Here is an 18,956-nt window from a genome sequence, read left to right on the forward strand (position 1 = left end):
CCTGCTAATATAAGGGGTCAGCAAAGCCAACAAATGGTCAAATATGGGGTCCGTCATCCGGAGAAAGTTCCTGAAATCATCAGGATTATTCTCACGGATCTCACGGAGCAAAGGCATATGACAGAACTGGTCACGCTGAAGCAACCAATTCTTGGTCCATGAACTCCTCCCCACCCTGTTCATGGACTGGACGTGTGTCAAGGTAAGGACCCCAACACCAAGCCCCCGCACAGCATGAACTCTACGAGGAGTACGTATACGCAACATGGCTAGAAAACGGTCGGCTGATCAGAACGAAGTAACAGAACGCACTGAAGAACAGCAAGGCCTGTGAAGAGCGACCTGAAAAACAGTAACGAACAAACAAGAACACAATGACTGAGTCACGCGTAGCTTGCTGCACGCACTGAAGAGCAGATACAAACCCACAAGCACAAACTGAACAGCAGAAAACGATCTGAAAACCACGAGTCTGAAAAAGCGTGAATCGTCTCTCACCAAACTTTTACTAACACAAGATTAGCAAAAGGAGCCCAAAGGGAGCCGCGCTTGGTTCTGAACTGGCCTTTTCTAGTCTCGTCATTTGTGGTGTACGTCACCGCGTTCTTAGCTGTTTTGGTACTTTTACAAGGACCACACCTACCACATCTGGAGAAACCTTCCAGATTGAACATAATAATTTGTGATTGTTTAGGGCAGTGATGGCGAACCTTGGCACCCCAGATGTTTTGGAACTACATTTCCCATGATGCTCAGCTACACTGCAGAGTGGATGCTCATCCACTCTGCAGTGTAGCTGAGCATCATGGGAAATGTAGTTTCAAAACATCTGGGGTGCCAAGGTTCACCATCACTGGTTTAGGGGGTCAGGTATATTTTTAACTAATTTGATTCTTAAGCCTGGAGCTCTGCGGTAAATAAATTTTGATCTGCTGGGTAAAATTTGATTCAAAATGGGATCTTTTTGTAGAACTGGCCAGTATTTTTTAATGCTTTTTTCCAGATATTTATATTGTTTGTTAAAGCCTGTGATGAAAGTAATATCTCAGGCTTCATCCTCCTTAATTTTGGTTTCTAATGCCCTGTACACACGATTGGACATTGATCGGACATTCCGACAACAAAATCCATGGATTTTTTCCGACGGAACGTCAAGAAAGCGGTGACGTACAACACGTACAACGGCACTAGAAAGAGGAAGTTCAAAACCCTTTGGGCTCCTTTCGCTAATCTTGTGTTAGTAGAAGTTTGGTGACAGACGATTCGCCCTTTTTAGCCTCCTGCTTTTACGATCGTTACTGCTCTTCAGTTTGTGCTTGTGGGTTTGTATCTCTATTACGTATTTGATTTTTAGTGCATTCTTGTCCACTCGTATCTGATTTTCAGCTCCAGCCTTTCTGTTTTTCAGTGCTTTCCTCACCACAGACCAGAGGGTTTATAACTACCGTCTGGCCAGAGCCAGAAGAGTGGTGGAGAACACTTTTGGGATAATGGCCAGCCGGTTCCACCTATTCCGTACGCCAATCAACATGGCGGAATATAAACCTAACCATATAATCCTTGCATGCTGCATTCTATACAACTCTTTAAGGAGAAATTCAATGAACTATGTGGCCTCAGTTGGGCCTGAGGCCGGACTTCAACAAGAAACCCTGACGGCGCTTGAAGCTGGCCATCCTAGCTTGCCCCCGGCAAAGCGCCCGCGAAGTAAGACAGAAGTATGTCGAGTACTTTGCGGGTGGGGGGGCCATTGATATGCCAGAAACTGATTAAGAAACATTTTATCCTAAATTGTTGAACTTAAACTGAAAGAATATTTCCTTTGATTTACTACCTGGGTTTCCTTTAGCTGTCTCCGAGGTTCTCCAATGGGCTTTTCTTTTTGGACATTTTCTTCAATAGTGCAAATGTAATTTATTTGATACATGAGGTGACAATCTCTTCTTCAGCGAACTATTATTATGTTGTGGGTCTGCTACACACACCTTGTTTTTGTTGTTAATGTATGTAATGCATTGCTAAGAAAAATATTCATCATTTTCAGCACCATGAATTAATTTTATAGAGTCATGAAAATGGTGTGATTGTGGCAAATTATAAAGCACTGTGGGTGTTTACTAAAGGAAATTTCACTTTGCAAATGTAACTGCACTTGTAGTGCAAAGTGGATTTGCCTTTAGTAAATAACCCCCATTGTCACTGTAAATACCAACTTTTACTCCAAAAACTGCTTTTGATCATTGAAAGAAGAAGCCACACATTGTTGAGTAGAAAACTTTTTACTCAAAGCACATTCACATGTGCGTTTAGAAAAGTGTTTTTGAACAAACCAACAGCTTTGGTGTATAACATTATTTTTTGTCACATTAATTAGAAATAGCCTTTTTTGGTTAAACAGGCATGTTTCAAAACATAACATACACAACTCAGGAACTTACAAAGTTCAACTTTGACAAAGTGAAGGCAATATCAGACATTAGTATGTCCAAACTGTGTTGATATTGCCTTCATCAGATGGGGTGATGTCACCCCTGTAAAAGCCAAATTTTGAAGATGCACACAAATTGGGATTCAAAATGGGGATTTCCATCCTGATCCCATGCCTAAACTCAACATGTGCTAGCTCCCATTATGGGGGCTCAATGGACGTGTTTTGGGGGTGCAACCCCTTCCTCTCAGCTACTTTAGTAGCAAGGAAGGGGTTCCACCCACAAAACGTGTACATTGATATCCCCTGATGGCAGACAGCACATGTTGACACACTGTGTGCACCTTCAAAATTTGGCTTTTAAAATACTTTAAAACTTTTTTTCAAACCAAAAATACACAAAAAAAAAAAGGGTTACATTTTTGTGTATTTTAGATTCTCCCTAAAACATCAATGATGTTCTTCATTTTTTTGTTGAACATCATTGATGTTTTGCTTTATATTTTCTAAATCGCGATTGTACCCCATTATCTCCCCGATGAGGATCTGGGCACTTTCACTGGTGAAATGAGATTCTTCTTCCACAACATCCACATCACCTAAAAAAAAAAAAAAAAACACACCATGTATTATAAATATGCAGAAACAGATATCTTACCTGAAGATGTGGTCTCAGACACTCACCTGTTGTGGTGACAATTTTGCACACTTCCAAAATGTCTCCCTCCTCATCCTCTGCTTGTGTTTTGGTGACTTCCCCTTCTTTTGGAGGTGCGGGGGTCCCTGGTGTCCTCAGATGTCCCAAGTCTTTTCTCCCCTATGTGAATAAAAAAAAGGTATACAGTACACACTGCCGAAATCGTGTCAATTTCGCCGCTGTTAGCGGCGAGATTGACACCCGCGAGCCCCGTTGCGGGAGCCAGCGCAGAGCTATGTCGCTCCTCCCGCTTGCCGCCCCCTATACATTCCTATGGATACACTGCATCTCGTGGGGGCGGCGAGCGCGAGAAGCGCAGCTTCACATCGGTGATTTCCAGCGTGATCCCATTGCACTGGAAACACAATATCAGCGGCAGGTACTGTACTTAGCACACAGATACTGGAGGGCAGAAATAGGAATATGAAACATTGCTTTAAAGTGTCCTACAATTGTCTGGTGTGGCAAAGTTCCAAGCTGAAGACATTTTTATTTCATTTCTAAAGCTGGAATACTTCCCTTTTTTGTACAAGTTTCACACATGTAGACACCCCTAGTACCCACTGGATCACCTGTGTGGGACACCCTAAAAAATTTGATTCTGTTGTCCCACACTAGTGCTCCTGCGTCCAGATGTGTAAACAGCTGCTGAGTGTCCTCTCCTAATACAAATAGGCATGAACAAATGTAGTTAACCTGTATCTGCCAAAAACATCTTATAAGTGGGAGAACAAACAATGTTTCCTATGAACAATTACTATGCCCATGAGCATGAAAGTTGCCATTTTACAACAGTAAAGAAAAGCACATGGAGCAGCATGAACGTTAAGAAGAAGAACAGGAACACACAACAAAATACTTACTTTTTTGCAGCACTCTCTTGATTCTTCTGTACGGATCCTGCTTGAGGTCTGAGGTCTGACCATCATTTCCTCAGTTGATCCTTGGATTGCCATACCCCAAAATTCCTGTGCAGATTCTTCACGACTTTAGGCATGATCTTGGCCTTTCTCACATTTGGGTTTGGGTACGGTCCATACTTCCCATCATAGTCGGCCCTCTTGAAGATGTCCACCATCTCCACCCTCTCTATAAAGGCCATAATTGAGACCTTCAATCTCCTCCGGGATCAGGAGGTTCAAGGCTCCGGCCTTTTGTCTTTGCTGCTCTCCTCTGCATGTAGCTGTTGTCTCTCCGCCATGTGCTCTCCCACTGTGCCAAAAGACAAGGGGCGGGGAATAGACTAAAAAGAATGTCAGGGGCGGGTGGAGTTTCACGCATGCACAGTGTATATAAAGCGGAACACGAGTGCGTCACATGTACGATATGTGAGCGGGGACGAAGTGTTGGAAGTGATGATCGTTATAACGAAGGTACAATTTTAAGTTGATGCATCAGTGGCCTATACTGCTTATAGATTGAGGCCTATATTGGGTCAAGATTAGGAGAGTTTCGCCTGACATTAGGGTTTGCCTTGTGTTGTGTCTTGCAGAGAACATGGATCTATTCAATGATGAGGACTTTATCCCTATATTCATTGATATGAAAAGGGAGCTGTCCTGTCTGTGGCAGGTAAACCACCCCTTTTATAACAATAAACCAAAGAGGAAGGCAGCACTGGATCAATTGCTTGAATTTGTGAAGCCAGTGATCCCCATGGCAGACATCCCCTATTTGAAGGCCCTAATTGGTGGCATGAGGAGCACTTATATTAGGGAGATCAAGACGATCCAGGATTCCCTGAGATCAGGAGCTGCAGCAGATGACATTCATGTACCCAGGCTGGGGTACTACGACAGACTGCATTTTCTGGCAGGCCAGACTGAACCCAGGCCAGCACTCTCCAGTCTTCCTTCAAGGCTTCCTTCCCCCCCCCAGCTGAGGCTTTCAACGACCAACCTGGGCCTTCCAGGCAGCCACATGTAGAGGAGCCCAGCTTGAGTCAGGTATAGCATTCTTCAAAATATTTCTGGTTGTCAAATTAATGATGTTAAATATATGTTAGTTTTGATAACTAATTTCTGATTTCCCAAAGTGTTTTACATATCAATAGACAGTAGTGGCCACAAATGATTTTGACAAGAATGAAAAATGCTGGGTCAGAATGATAGTCTTTTCTATTTATTAAATTCAATTTGCAACAGTCATGAGCTGAAAATTGTGTGTGATTGATGAACCAAAAACTAAAACTATGTCCCTTTTTCATACACAGGAAAGCCTCAGCCAGGAGGAGGCCATGGAAAGTAGCAGCCAGGAGGTGGCGGGGGTAAGTGGCAGCCAGGAGGTGGCCGGCCCCAGTAGCCTGCCCGAATCCCAGGTCACTCCCCTCGGTCTTCCACAAAAAAATTGCCAGGAAGAGGAGTAACCTGAAGGAGGCAGCAATTGGCCTATTTCTGAAGGCTACTGCGGCCCTCAGAAACCCCCCCAGTGTTCAAGAGGACTATGCCTACACGAAAGCCTGCAAAATGCTGGAAATGGAGGAGGGCCAATGCCTCTTATGCGAGGAAATGATCTTGCAAGCCCTAAATAAGGGGTTGAGGGGTGAACTCAAGCCAAAGCCACATTTGTGAGTTGAACCATGCTCCTCCTCCTCCTCCAGGTCCACCTCCTCCTCCTCCTCCTCCTCCGCCTCCTGCCTCACCTCCAACACCAGAGCCACAGCCTGGAAGGAAGCGTGTAAGGAAGACCAGAGAGTGATGGCCTGTGTTCAGTCAGGTCTGACAAAAGATGCAGGCTGTTGTATGACCACAGCCTGGGGACAGATATGTCATCTGCTGCTGTTCCCGATCTCTTGTAGTCCTGGACTGGAATGTGCTCACTATTATATGGACTCCTCAGGCCACCAATTTTGACTGTAAAATAATACATGTGTGCCCTGGGGTACAAAGGCTTCACAAATTACACCAGTTTCTCCAGCGTTGCCTTCCTCTTTATTTTGTTATGACCCAGAATAAATGGATATTTATTTTTCACAAATACTTGCCTATGTGTTTTACTTCAAAAAGGACCGTTTGTTTGTGAGTAGGCATGTACATTTCTAAAATACAAGGTCAAATTAACAAGGGGCACCAACCAACCTCCTTGAGGTAAAAAAATAAAAGATAATAGTGGTGTTGTGGTAACTTGACACTCAAAACGAGAAATAATATTATGGAGAGCACTAGAAAACAAAAAAAAAATGCAAATCTTGGTAAAAAAAAAAAAGTTATTATAGAGATCTGACAAAAAAAAAATATTATTCATGAGATCATTAGAAATGATAAAGAAATCAGTTTGTGAGAACTCTGTGTGAATATGAGCAGCAAAACAACTTCATTATTCTAGCATACTAAAGAAGAGAATGCGCTGCATAAAAAGTTTTCAAAATTTGCAGCGTGACGAATGTGCTATGTCCATTACGAACGTCTTGTAATTTATTCTGAGCATGCATGGCAATTTGTGCGTCAAAATTAAGTACACACGATCGGAATTTACGCAAACAGATTTTGTTTTTGGAAAATTTGAGAACCAGATCTTTGTGCAACGGAAATACTGATGGAAACTGTCCGATGGAACCTACACACGGTCGGAATTTCCATCAACAAGCTCCGATCGCACATTTTACGTCATAAAGTCCGACTGTGTGTACGCGGAATAATAGGATTTTTTATAACAGCTTACCTGTAAAATCCTTTTCTTTTGATGTACATCACGGGACACAGAGTAATTACTGATGGGTTATATAGGTATCACTAGGTGATTGGACACTGGCACACCCTAATCAGGAAGTTCAACCCCCTATATACTCCCTCCCCTTGCAGGAATACCTCAGTTTTGTAGCAAAGCAATATAAGTGTATTAGAAGAGGGGTGGGACCTCTGTGTCCCGTGATGTACATCAAAAGAAAAGGATTTTACAGGTAAGCTGTTATAAAAAAATCCTATTTTCTTTCTCGTACATCACGAGACACAGAGCCTCAGTAATTACTGATGGGATGTCCCAGAGCAATGCTATCTGAGGGGGGGGGGGACCACAACCAAGTAGGGTGCAATCAGACCTGAGGACCCTGTACCGCTGCCTGCAGCACACTACGCCCAAAGGCGATATCCTCATGCCTTCTCACATCCACCTGATAAAATCTGGTGAATGTATGGACTGAAGACCAGGTTGCGGCCTTGCAGATTTGAGCCATAGAGGCCCGGTGATGCACTGCCCAAGAAGCACCAATAGCCCTTGTGGAATGTGCCTTGATCTGAAATGGAGGAATCTTCTGTTTCAAACCGTAAGCTTGAATAATCAATTGTCGAATCCATTTAGAAATGGTAGCTTTGACGCTGCCTGTCCTCTATTGGGACCTTCTGGCAGTACGAACAAAACATCCGTTTTGCAAATTTGAGCAGTTGCTTCCAAATAGGTCTTGACTGCTTTTACTACATCCAATGAATGTAGTGACCTTTCTTCCGAAGAACAGGGATCTGGAAAAAAAGGAAGGCAGAACGAGGTCTTGGTTTAGATGAAAATCTGAAACCACCTTCGGTAAAAAACTAGGATGAGGGCGCAGTACCACTCTATCCTTGTGTACAATCAAATAAGGCTCTTTACAGGAAAGAGCTGCTAATTCTGATACTCTTAGTGTTACATAGTAGGTGAGGTTGAAAAAAGACACAAGTCCATCAAGTCCAACCTATGTGTGTGATTATGTGTCAGTATTACATTACATATCCCTGTATATTGCGGTCATTCAGGTGATTATCTAATAGTTTCTTGAAGCTATCAATGCTCCCCACTGAGACCACCGCCTGTGGAAGGGAATTCCACATCCTTGCCGCTCTTACAGTAAAGAACCCTCTACATAGTTTAAGGTTAAACCTCTTTTCTTCTAATTGTAATGAGTGGCCACGAGTCTTATTAAACTCTCTTCTGCGAAAAAGTTTTATCCCTATTGTGGGGTCACCAGTACAGTATTTGTAAATTGAAAACATATCCCCTCTCAAGCGTCTCTTCTCCAGAGAGAATAAATGGCTACCAGAAAAATTAACTTTCTTGTCAACAAGAACAAAGGAATCTGATTTATTGGTTCAAAAGGCTGTTTCTGTAAAACAGACAGAACCAAGTTCAAGTCCCAGGGGTTTAGGGGCGCCTTAACCGGAGGAATAAGACGCGTCGCCCCCTGCATAAAGTTTCGGACCAAAGAATGCGAAGCAAGTGGCCGTTGAAATAATACTGATAAGGCCGAGACCTGGCCCTTGATGGTACTCAAGGCCAGCTTCATCTCTAATCCCAATTGTAGAAAATCAAGAATTCTACCTCATATTTTCTGGGATGCCAACCCCTGGATTCACACCAGGATACATAAGCTTTCCAGACTCTATGATAAATTACTCTGGAAGCTGGCTTCCTTGCATTGATCAAGGTAGATATCACAGGACCTGAAAGCCCACGATTCTTCAGAATGTGGGTTTCAATAGCCAAACCGTCAAATTTAGCGTTTGTAAGGCAGGATGGAACACCGGACCTTGAGACAACAGGTCTGGGCGTAACGGTAGGGTCCACGGGGAACCCACCGTCATCCTTACTATTTCTGCATACCAAGTCCTCCTGGGCCAAGCAGGGGCTACCAGAAGTACCGACTTCCTTTCCTGACTGAACCTGCGAAGGAGTCGTGGCAGTAGCAGAATAGGCGGGAATGCATAAATCAGTGAGAACCGATACCACGGAATCACCAACGCATCTGTCCCGCATGCAAGAGGATCCTTTGTCCTTTCCACAAATCTGTCTATCTTTTTGTTGAATCAGGATGCAAAGAGGTCTATATCTGGAACCCCCCATCTTTGGCATATGGCCCAAAAGACGTCGGGATGCAGAGACTATTCCCCTGGGAGTAACTGCTGGCGACTTAAATAGTCCGCCTGCCAGTTCTCTATCCCTGGAATGAAGACTGCCGATATGCATGGCACCTGCTTCTCTGCCCAGACTAAGATCTGGTTCAGCTCTCTTTGAGCAGCTTGGCTCCTGGTGCCTCCCTGATGATTGATATAAGCCACTGCTGTGGCATTGTAGGACTGGATCCTGACTGGGCAACCCTGTAGCCTGAGAGTCCAGGCTTTTAGGGCTAGATATACCGCACGGATCTCCAGAATGTTGATGGGTAAGGTCCTCTCGGTTTTGGACCATACCCCCTGGACCGCAGACTGTTCCAGAATTGCTCCCCAACCCGAAAGACTGGCATCTGTTGTTACCACCTTCCAGGTAACCGGTAGAAAAGATTTCCCCTTCTGCAGGTTTTCGGGTATTAACCACCAATTGAGGCTCTGACGCACAGCATGAGACAGGTGCATCGGAAAGTCTAATGCCTGAACCTTCTTGTTCCAGGCCGACAGGATACTGTGTTGCAGCAGTCTTGGATGAAACTGAGCATAGGGAACTGCTTCGAATGAAGGCACCATTCTTCCTAGCAGCCCCATACAAAGGCGGACAGAAGGACCCTTCTTGGTCCTGACTACCAGAATCAGCTCCTTTTAAAGCAGTGATCTTTGCCTGAGGTAGAAATACTTTCTCCTTGCTTGTATCTATGACCAAACCCAAATACTCCAGTCTTCTTACTGGTTTTAGGAAAGTTTTTGGTTGAGAATCCAACCTAGGTGTTCCAGATACTTGACTGTGGTTCTCAAGTTCCCGTTCAAAGAGGCTACCGACCGGTCTATCAAGAGCAGGTCGTCTAGGTATGCTATGACAGTTATACCCTGGGCCCTTAATCTGGCCAGAGGTTTGTAAACACCAGAGGTACAGTGGCTATCCCGAAAGGCAGAGCCACAAACTGGAAATGACGCCCTCCCATCTCGAAGCACAGAAACTTCTGATGAGCAGGAAAAATGGGTACATGCAGATATGCATCTCTGATGTCTATTGATGCCAGAAATTCTCCTCCCTGCAGGATGGAGACTACTGTCTGAATGGATTCCATGTGGAAGGACCGAATCCTTAGGAATCGATTCAGATCCCTTAGATCCAGAATGGGTCTGACATCCCCATTTGGCTTTTGGACCGTAAAAAGGTTGGAATAAAAGCCCAATCCTTGATCCTTCGTGGGGACAACCATAATGACCTCCTGCGACAAAAGCCGCTCTAACGCTAGAAGGAGCGTCTGCTTCTTCTCTGGATCCCTGGGGACATTTGATCTGAGGAAACGAGGATAGGGAAATTCTTGGAACTCCAGCTTGTACCCTAAGGCTACCGTGGAGATTACCCATCTGTCCTGGAAGTCCTCCTGCCAGAGTCTTGAGGACTGTAGCAGTCTTCCCCCCACTCGAGCGAGCGGGGGCGCCCCTTCATAAAAAGGCCTTAGTGTCTTGTCTAGTAGACTTCTTCCCCCAGGACTTCTTTTGTCACTGGGGTTGACTCTTGTTTCTTGACCCAGACGGAGGAGGCCGTCGCTGATGCCCCTGGCGCTGGGGAAAGAGTCCATTTGAAAGAGGGACGCTTACTCTTTTTCTTAACAGGTAAGAGAGTGCTTTTCCCATAAGAGATCCTTTGGATATATTTATCCAAGTCTTCTCCAAACAACCTTGCACCACGAAATGCAAACCCAGCCAGAAGCTTCTTACATGGTGCTTCAGCTGACCAATTTCTCAACCATAAGATTCTACACATATGTACCAACCCAAGTGAAAGAGGAGAGGTTTGGATGATAGAATCTCTGATGGCGTCAACAACAAAACATAAGGCCGCTGGAAGGTTAGCCAACCCCTGGGCCTGCTGTTCAGGTAGAACTTTGATGACCTGCTTAACATGGTCTCTTAAGTATTGAGAGACTCCAATCGCTGCTACTGCAGGCTGAGCCACTGAACCTGCTAAGGAGAAAACATCCTTCAACAGGGACTCCATCTTTTTCTCCACAGGATCCCTGAGCATCTGAGCAATGTCTACAGGACAAGTCAGATTTTTATTTACAGAGGAAATGGCGGCGTCAATGGCCGGTATTCCCCACATCTTAATAAACTTTTCTTCCATAAGATAAAGTGTTGAAAACTTTTTCGGCGGAAAAAAACGTTTATCTGGGTGATCCCACTCAGAATAAAGGAGCTTTTCAAGTAAATTATGAACAGGAAAAGCATGTGCTGTTTGAGGAGGTTTCAGTGACCCCAAAGAAGAAGAGGGTTCTTTAACCACTTCAGCCCCGGAAGGATTTACCCCCTTCCTGACCAGAGCGTTTTTTGCGATTCGGCACTGCGTCGCTTTAACTGACAATTGCGCGGTCGTGCGACGTGGTTCCCAAACAAAATTGACGTCCTTTTTTCCCACAAATAGAGCTTTCTTTTGGTGGTATTTGATCGCCTCTGCAATTTTTATTTTTTGCGCTATAAACAAAATAAGAGCGACAATTTTGAAAAAAACGCATTATTTTTTACATTTTGCTATAATAATTATCCCCCAAAAATATATAAAAAAACATTTTTTTTCTTCAGTTTAGGCCGATCGTATTCTTCTACATATTTTTGGTAAAAAAAAAAATCGCAATAAGCGTTTATTAATTGGTTTGCGCAAACGTTATAGTGTTTACTAAATAGGGGATAGTTTTATGGCATTTTTATTAATAAATTTTTTTTTACTAGTAATGGCGGCGATCAGCGATTTTTATTGTGACTGCGACGTTATGGCGGACATGTCGGACATTTTTGACACATTTTTGGGACCATTGTCATTTATACAGCGATCAGTGCGATTAAAAATGCACTGATTACTGTGTAAATGACACTGGCAGTGAAGGGGTTAACCACTAGGGGGCAGGGAGGGGTTAAGTGTATCCTAGGGAGTGATTACTAACTGTAGGGGGATGGGCTGTGTGGGTGACGTCACTGATCTCTGCTCCGATGACAGGGAGCAGAGATCGAGTGACACTTGTCACTAGGCAGAACGGGGAGATGCTGTTTACAACGGCATCTCCCCGTTCATCCGCTCCGTGAGGCGATCGCGGGTATCCCCACGGCGATCGAGTCCGCGGAACCCGCGACCCGACTCACGGAGCTCCCGGCCGGCACGCGCACGCGCCGCCGGCGGCGCGCATGCACGGGCACGGCGGGGAAATTCAAATGGACGTACAGGTACGCCCATTTGCCCAGCAGTGCCGCTCTGCCGACGTACATCGGCGTGCGCTGGTCGGCAAGCGGTTAACTGATTCAGATATGGGCAACTTAAATGTGGAGCAGACCAATCAAGCAAGGATCTGTACTAAGACCTTCTCCTCCTGGGAAGCCGAAGAGGGTCCCTCTCCACCTGATTCTCCAGAAGAGGAATCATCCGTCCCATCCCGATCCTCTGAAAGGGATTCTTCTCCCCTATCCCAGAGCTCCTCTGTCTGAGGGTCCTGGGAAACAGAGGAAGACCTAGTGCGTTTTCTTCCACTGAGTGAAGATGCAATTACGGCCATTAATCTTTCCTCTAGTCCATTAATGGTTGAGGAAAAAACCTCCTGTGTAATGTATCTAGGTGTAGCCCCTGACCCCAACGGCTCTCCCTGGCTAGCCGTCCCTGGCCCCTCAGGGGGGGAGGATGCTGCAGAAAGGGGATCCTCAGAACCTGAAGGAGATCCCCTAGAGCCTCTGGTTCTTGGGGTATTTGAACCTCTTCTACCCATAGTGCAAAGCAACAAGGTGGAGGTATCACAAAATGAACACTGACTGCTGAGCGATGTAGTCCGGCAAAAGCCCTGCTACCAAATGCCCAGTCTGGTGTTTCCTTAGGAAATGCTGCCTAGGAGAATGCCTGTGTCCCACCTTACATGCGACCGTCAGCTCTGTGTCCCTCCAAAGGCTGTGTGCACCTGTAAAGTGTGCTTCTTATAGCCTTGCAGCCGGCAATGTGGGCGTCTGAGCACGCTGGACGCCGCGCTGACGCTCCGCCCCCCACCCACTCTACCGCCCCCCCTCGTTTTTTAAAAAAATGTGCACTTCCCGCGCGAGTCGACCCTCCTGGACAAGCATGGAGGAAAGGCTGGGGGTGGGGAAGGAAGGAGAGAGGCCGGCAGTGATGGGGCCTGCACGTGGCAATGGCAGCGGCGGTGATAGTGCGGTATATTACCGCCTCACAGACCACCTGTGGCCTCCCCCTATTCTGGGGGGAATATTCAGAGGAGAAACCCCCCCATCCCATCCTACCTGGAGCTCGGCTGGGGGAGCTTGTGCAGCTTGAAACACTGAGACAGACATCAGCATGAGAAGGTATGTGCTCTTGGCAGCCCCCGGTGGCGACAATAGGCATAGCATGCATTTACCTTAAAGGAGAAACCTACTAGAATTAAAAAAAAATTCTGTGGAATCTCCCTTACCTTATCCAGCCGCAGGGTTCTGTTATACAGACCCAATCTTCACCTCTCCCGCTGGGCTCCGTTTGGAAAACCTTCAGAGACTGGGGCCCCCTACGGATAGGGGGATCCACAGTTCTGGGCCTGTAAAGCACCCGGCCAGAAATAAGGCTAGAAAAAACATTTTATGAAATGCGGGGTCCAGCTCTCTAAAAAGAGGAAGCGTTACAGGTAAAACCTTGTTTCTTCAGACATGAGGCCTGGGTACCATCCAATTCGGCCTAGAAAGGACACTTTGAAATGGATCCGGTTCGCCTGGCTTGCCCCAGTATAGGATATTAGGGATGAGCCGAACACCCCCCTGTTCGGTTCGCACCAGAACATGCGAACAGGAAAAAAGTTCGTTCGAACATGCGAACACCGTTAAAGTCTATGGGACACGAACATGAATAATCAAAAGTGCTAATTTTCAAGGCTTATATGCAAGTTATTGTCATAAAAAGTGTTTGGGGACCCGGGTCCTGCCCCAGGGGACATGGATCAATGCAAAAAAAAGTTTTAAAAATGGCCGTTTTTTCAGGAGCAGTGATTTTAATAATGCTTAAAGTCAAACAATAAAAGTGTAATATCCCTTTAAATTTCGTACCTGGGGGGTGTCTATAGTGTGCCTGTAAAGGGGCGCATGTTTCCTGTGTTTAGAACAGTCTGACAGCAAAATGACATTTTGAAGGAAAAAACTCATTTAAAACTACCCGCGGCTATTGATTTGCCGACAATACACATAGAAGTTCATTGATAAAAACGGCATGGGAATTCCCCAAAGGGGAACCCCGAACCAAAATTAAAAAAAAAAAATGACGTGGGGGTCCCCCTAAATTCCATACCAGGCCCTTCAGGTCTGGTGTGGATATTAAGGGGAACCCCGGCCAAAATTTAAAAAAAAAATGACGTGGGGTTCCCCCTAAATTCCATACCAGACCCTTCAGGTCTGGTATGGATTTTAAGGGGAACCCCGCGCCAAAAAAAAAAAAAAAAACGGCGTGGGGTCCCCCCAAAAATCCATACCAGACCCTTATCCGAGCACGCAACCTGGCAGGCCGCAGGAAAAGAGGGGGGGACGAGAGTGTGGCCCCCCCTCCCTCCTGAACCGTACCAGGCCACATGCCCTCAACATTGGGAGGGTGCTTTGGGGTAGCCCCCCAAAACACCTTGTCCCCATGTTGATGAGGACAAGGGCCTCATCCCCACAACCCTGGCCGGTGGTTGTGGGGGTCTGCGGGCGGGGGGCTTATCGGAATCTGGAAGCCCCCTTTAACAAGGTGACCCCCAGATCCCGGCCCCCCCCCTGTGTGAAATGGTAAGGGGGTACATAAGTACCCCTACCATTTCACGAAAAAAGTGTCAAAAATGTTAAAAATGACAAGAGACAGTTTTTGACAATTCCTTTATTTAAATGCTTCTTCTTTCTTTCATCTTCTGGTTCTTCTGGCTCTTCTGGTTCTTCTGGTTCTTCCTCCGGCGTTCTCGTCCAGCATCTCCTCCGCGGCGTCTTCTGTCTTCTTCTCCTCGGGCCGCTCCGCACCCATGGCATGGGGGGGAGGCTCCCGCTCTTCTCTTCTTCTCTTCTTCTTTTCTTCTTTTCTTCTTTTCTTCTCTTCTTCTCTTCTTCTTCATTTTCTTCTCCGGGCCGCTCCGCAATCCATGCTGGCATGGAGGGAGGCTCCCGCTGTGTGACGGCGCTCCTCGTCTGACAGTTCTTAAATAACGGGGGGGGGGCGGGGCCACCCGGTGACCCCGCCCCCCTCTGACGCACGGTGACTTGACGGGACTTCCCTGTGACGTCACGGGGAATGCCACAGGGAAGTCCCGTCAAGTCACCGTGCGTCAGAGGGGGGCGGGGTCACCGGGTGGCCCCGCCCCCCCCCCGTTATTTAAGAACTGTCAGACGAGGAGCGCCGTCACACAGCGGGAGCCTCCCTCCATGCCAGCATGGATTGCGGAGCGGCCCGGAGAAGAAAATGAAGAAGAAGAGAAGAAGAGAAGAAAAGAAGAAAAGAAGAAAAGAAGAAGAGAAGAAGAGAAGAGCGGGAGCCTCCCCCCCATGCCATGGGTGCGGAGCGGCCCGAGGAGAAGAAGACAGAAGACGCCGCGGAGGAGATGCTGGACGAGAACGCCGGAGGAAGAACCAGAAGAACCAGAAGAGCCAGAAGAACCAGAAGATGAAGGAAGATAGAAGAAAGAAGAAGCATTTAAATAAAGGAATTGTCAAAAACTGTCTCTTGTCATTTTTAACATTTTTGACACTTTTTTCGTGAAATGGTAGGGGTACTTATGTACCCCCTTACCATTTCACACAGGGGGGGGGGCCGGGATCTGGGGGTCACCTTGTTAAAGGGGGCTTCCAGATTCTGATAAGCCCCCCGCCCGCAGACCCCCACAACCACCGGCCAGGGTTGTGGGGATGAGGCCCTTGTCCTCATCAACATGGGGACAAGGTGTTTTGGGGGGCTACCCCAAAGCACCCTCCCAATGTTGAGGGCATGTGGCCTGGTACGGTTCAGGAGGGAGGGGGGGCCGCACTCTTGTCCCCCCCTCTTTTCCTGCGGCCTGCCAGGTTGCGTGCTCGGATAAGGGTCTGGTATGGATTTTTGGGGGGACCCCACGCCGTTTTTTTTTTTTTTTTTGGCGCGGGGTTCCCCTTAAAATCCATACCAGACCTGAAGGGTCTGGTATGGAATTTAGGGGGAACCCCACGTCATTTTTTTTTTTTAATTTTGGCCGGGGTTCCCCTTAATATCCATACCAGACCTGAAGGGCCTGGTATGGAATTTAGGGGGACCCCCACGTCATTTTTTTTTTTTAATTTTGGTTCGGGGTTCCCCTTTGGGGAATTCCCATGCCGTTTTTATCAATGAACTTCTATGTGTATTGTCGGCAATGCAATAGCCGCGGGTAGTTTTAAATGAGTTTTTTCCTTCAAAATGTCATTTTGCTGTCAGACTGTTCTAAACACAGGAAACATGCGCCCCTTTACAGGCACACTATAGACACCCCCCAGGTACGAAATTTAAAGGGATATTACACTTTTATTGATTGACTTTAAGTATTATTAAAATCACTGCTCCTGAAAAAACTGCCGTTTTTAAAACTTTTTTTTGCATTGATCCATGTCCCCTGGGGCAGGACCCAGGTCCCCAAACACTTTTTATGACAATAACTTGCATATTAGCCTTTAAAATTAGCACTTTTGATTTCTCCCATAGACTTTTAAAGGGTGTTCCGCGGCATTCGAATTTGCCGCGAACACCCCAAATTGTTCGCTGTTCGGTGAACTTGCGAACAGCCAATGTTCGAGTCGAACATGAGTTCGACTCGAACTCGAAGCTCATCCCTATAGGATATAGGATATTCCCTTTGGAGCTCAGCACAGGACATCTTTACACGTCCAACACGTAAGACACTGGCATAAAAACTGAGGTATCCCTGTAAGGGGAGGGATTATATAGGGGGTTGAACTTCATGGTTAGGGTGTGACCAATGTCCAATCACCTAGTGATACCTATATAACCCATCAGTAATTACTGAGGCTCTGTGTCCCATGATGTACGAGAAAGAAAAGAGTGTTTCTCTGTTCATGCTCCCTACTAGGTCTCTGACTTCTAATAACTTGGCATGATTGTACAATTTATCCAAAAATCTTTGTACTAAAACATCTGTTTGTTCCACATAATCTATGAAATTTGAGCAGTTTCTTTATATATGCATAAATTGACCCTTTGGAATTAGGATGGTGAGAGCTCCTGATGGGAATGTAACCATTCCTGTCAGTACTTTTGAAATTAGTTTTAGTACTGAGCTCGTCACCATTCTTGAAGATATGCAAATCCAAAAAGTCTACATGTTGTTTATGAGTGGTAACTGTGAATTTCATACCATAGATGTTATTGTTAAGATGGCTTTTCTAAAGGAAAAAATGTCATTCAAAACTGCTTGTGGCTATAATGAATTGTCAGGTCCAGAGAATACAGATAAAAGTCATTGAAAAAAACGGCATGGGTTCCCCCCCAGTCCATTACCAGGCCCTTTGGGTCTTGTATGAATATTAAGGGGAACCCCGAATCAAAATTTAAAAAAAAAATTGCGTGGGGGTCCCCCTTATCTGAACACGCAACCTGATAGGCCACAGGAAAAGAGGGGGGCGAGAGAGCAAACCATACCAGGCCACATGCCCAGAGTGGCCAGAAGAAAGCCATTACTTTCAGCAAAAAAACAGAATGGCACTCTTTGAGGTTGCGAAAAGGCATGTGGGAGACTCCGAAAATGTATGGAGGAAGGTGCTCTGGTCTGATGAGACTAAAATTTAACTTTTTGGCCATCAAAGAAAATGCTATGTCTGGCGCAGAACCAACACATCACATTACCCAAAGAACACCATCCCCACCGTGAAACATGGTGGTGGCAACATCATGCTGTGGGGATGTTTTTCAGCAGTCGGGACTGGGAAACTGGTCAGAGTTGAGAAAAAGATGGATGGTGCTAAATACAGGGATATTCTTGAACAAAAACCTGTAGCACTCTGTGTGTGATTTGAGGCTAGGACGGAGGTTCACCTTCCAGCAGGACAATGACCCCAAACACACTGCTAAAGCAACACTTGAGTGGTTTAAGGGCAAACATGTAAATGTGTTGGAATGGCCTAGTCAAAGCCCAGACCTCAATCCAATAGAAAATCTGTGATCAGACTTAAAGATTGCTGTTCACAAGCGCAAACCATCCAACTTGAAGGAGCTGGAGCAGTTTTGCAAGGAGGAAAGGGCAAAAATCCCCAGTGGTAAGATGTGGCAAGTTCATAGAGACTTATCCAAAGCGACTTGGAGCTGTGATAGCCGCAAAAGGTGTCTCTACAAAGTATTGACTTTAGGGGGGTGAATAGTTATGCACATTGACTTTTTCTGTTATTTTGTCCTATTTGTTGTTTGCTTCACAATAATAAAAAAAAAACCTTCAAAGTTGTGGGCATGTTCTGTAAATTAAATGATGCAAATCCTCAAACAATCCAAGTTAATTCCAGGTTGTGAGGCAACAAAACACGAAAAATGGCGGTGGGTGGTGGTGAATACTTTTGCAAAGCACTGTATATTGGTGAAAATACTAATAATTCACCTATGTATTTGTCTACAAATAGCATTAATTAAAAAACGATTTCAACTCTTTTTTTCTGATAAACACATTTAAATGAATTTTATTCACAGATTTGTGAAGAAACTGGGTGTATTTAGCTCACCTAGTTTATTCACATCTTGAGCAATTGACATTCACCATGTCATTTTTTCCACTGGCCACTAGATGGCCTCTTAATTTCATTTAATATATTTACCCAATATAATCACACAAGAAACTGTTTTTCATTAGTTTAATATTATTTATTTCCTTTCATGTACTTTTACGCATAAATAGCAGGTAATCAAACGCCATTGGATTGATTCAAATCAATTGACCATTAGTAGGGGTATATATGCCCTCATCCAAAATGGCGGAATTAGAGCCTCCTG

At 45.5% G+C, this 18,956-nt stretch overlaps 2 protein-coding genes across 2 annotated transcripts in view; both read right to left on the minus strand.

Annotated features, from left to right (window-relative positions):
- LOC141133842 (phospholipid scramblase 3-like) overlaps positions 1 to 18,956 on the minus strand; it is a 599,764-nt gene that overhangs the window by 335,207 nt on the left and 245,601 nt on the right. The gene's annotated exons all lie outside the window — the stretch shown is intronic.
- The window catches only part of LOC141134392 (NACHT, LRR and PYD domains-containing protein 3-like), a 284,164-nt gene that overhangs the window by 181,850 nt on the left and 83,358 nt on the right, over positions 1 to 18,956 (minus strand). The gene's annotated exons all lie outside the window — the stretch shown is intronic.

Source organism: Aquarana catesbeiana, linkage group LG03, assembly GCF_042186555.1.
Source record: "Aquarana catesbeiana isolate 2022-GZ linkage group LG03, ASM4218655v1, whole genome shotgun sequence".
Taxonomy (NCBI): Eukaryota; Metazoa; Chordata; class Amphibia; order Anura; family Ranidae; genus Aquarana; species Aquarana catesbeiana.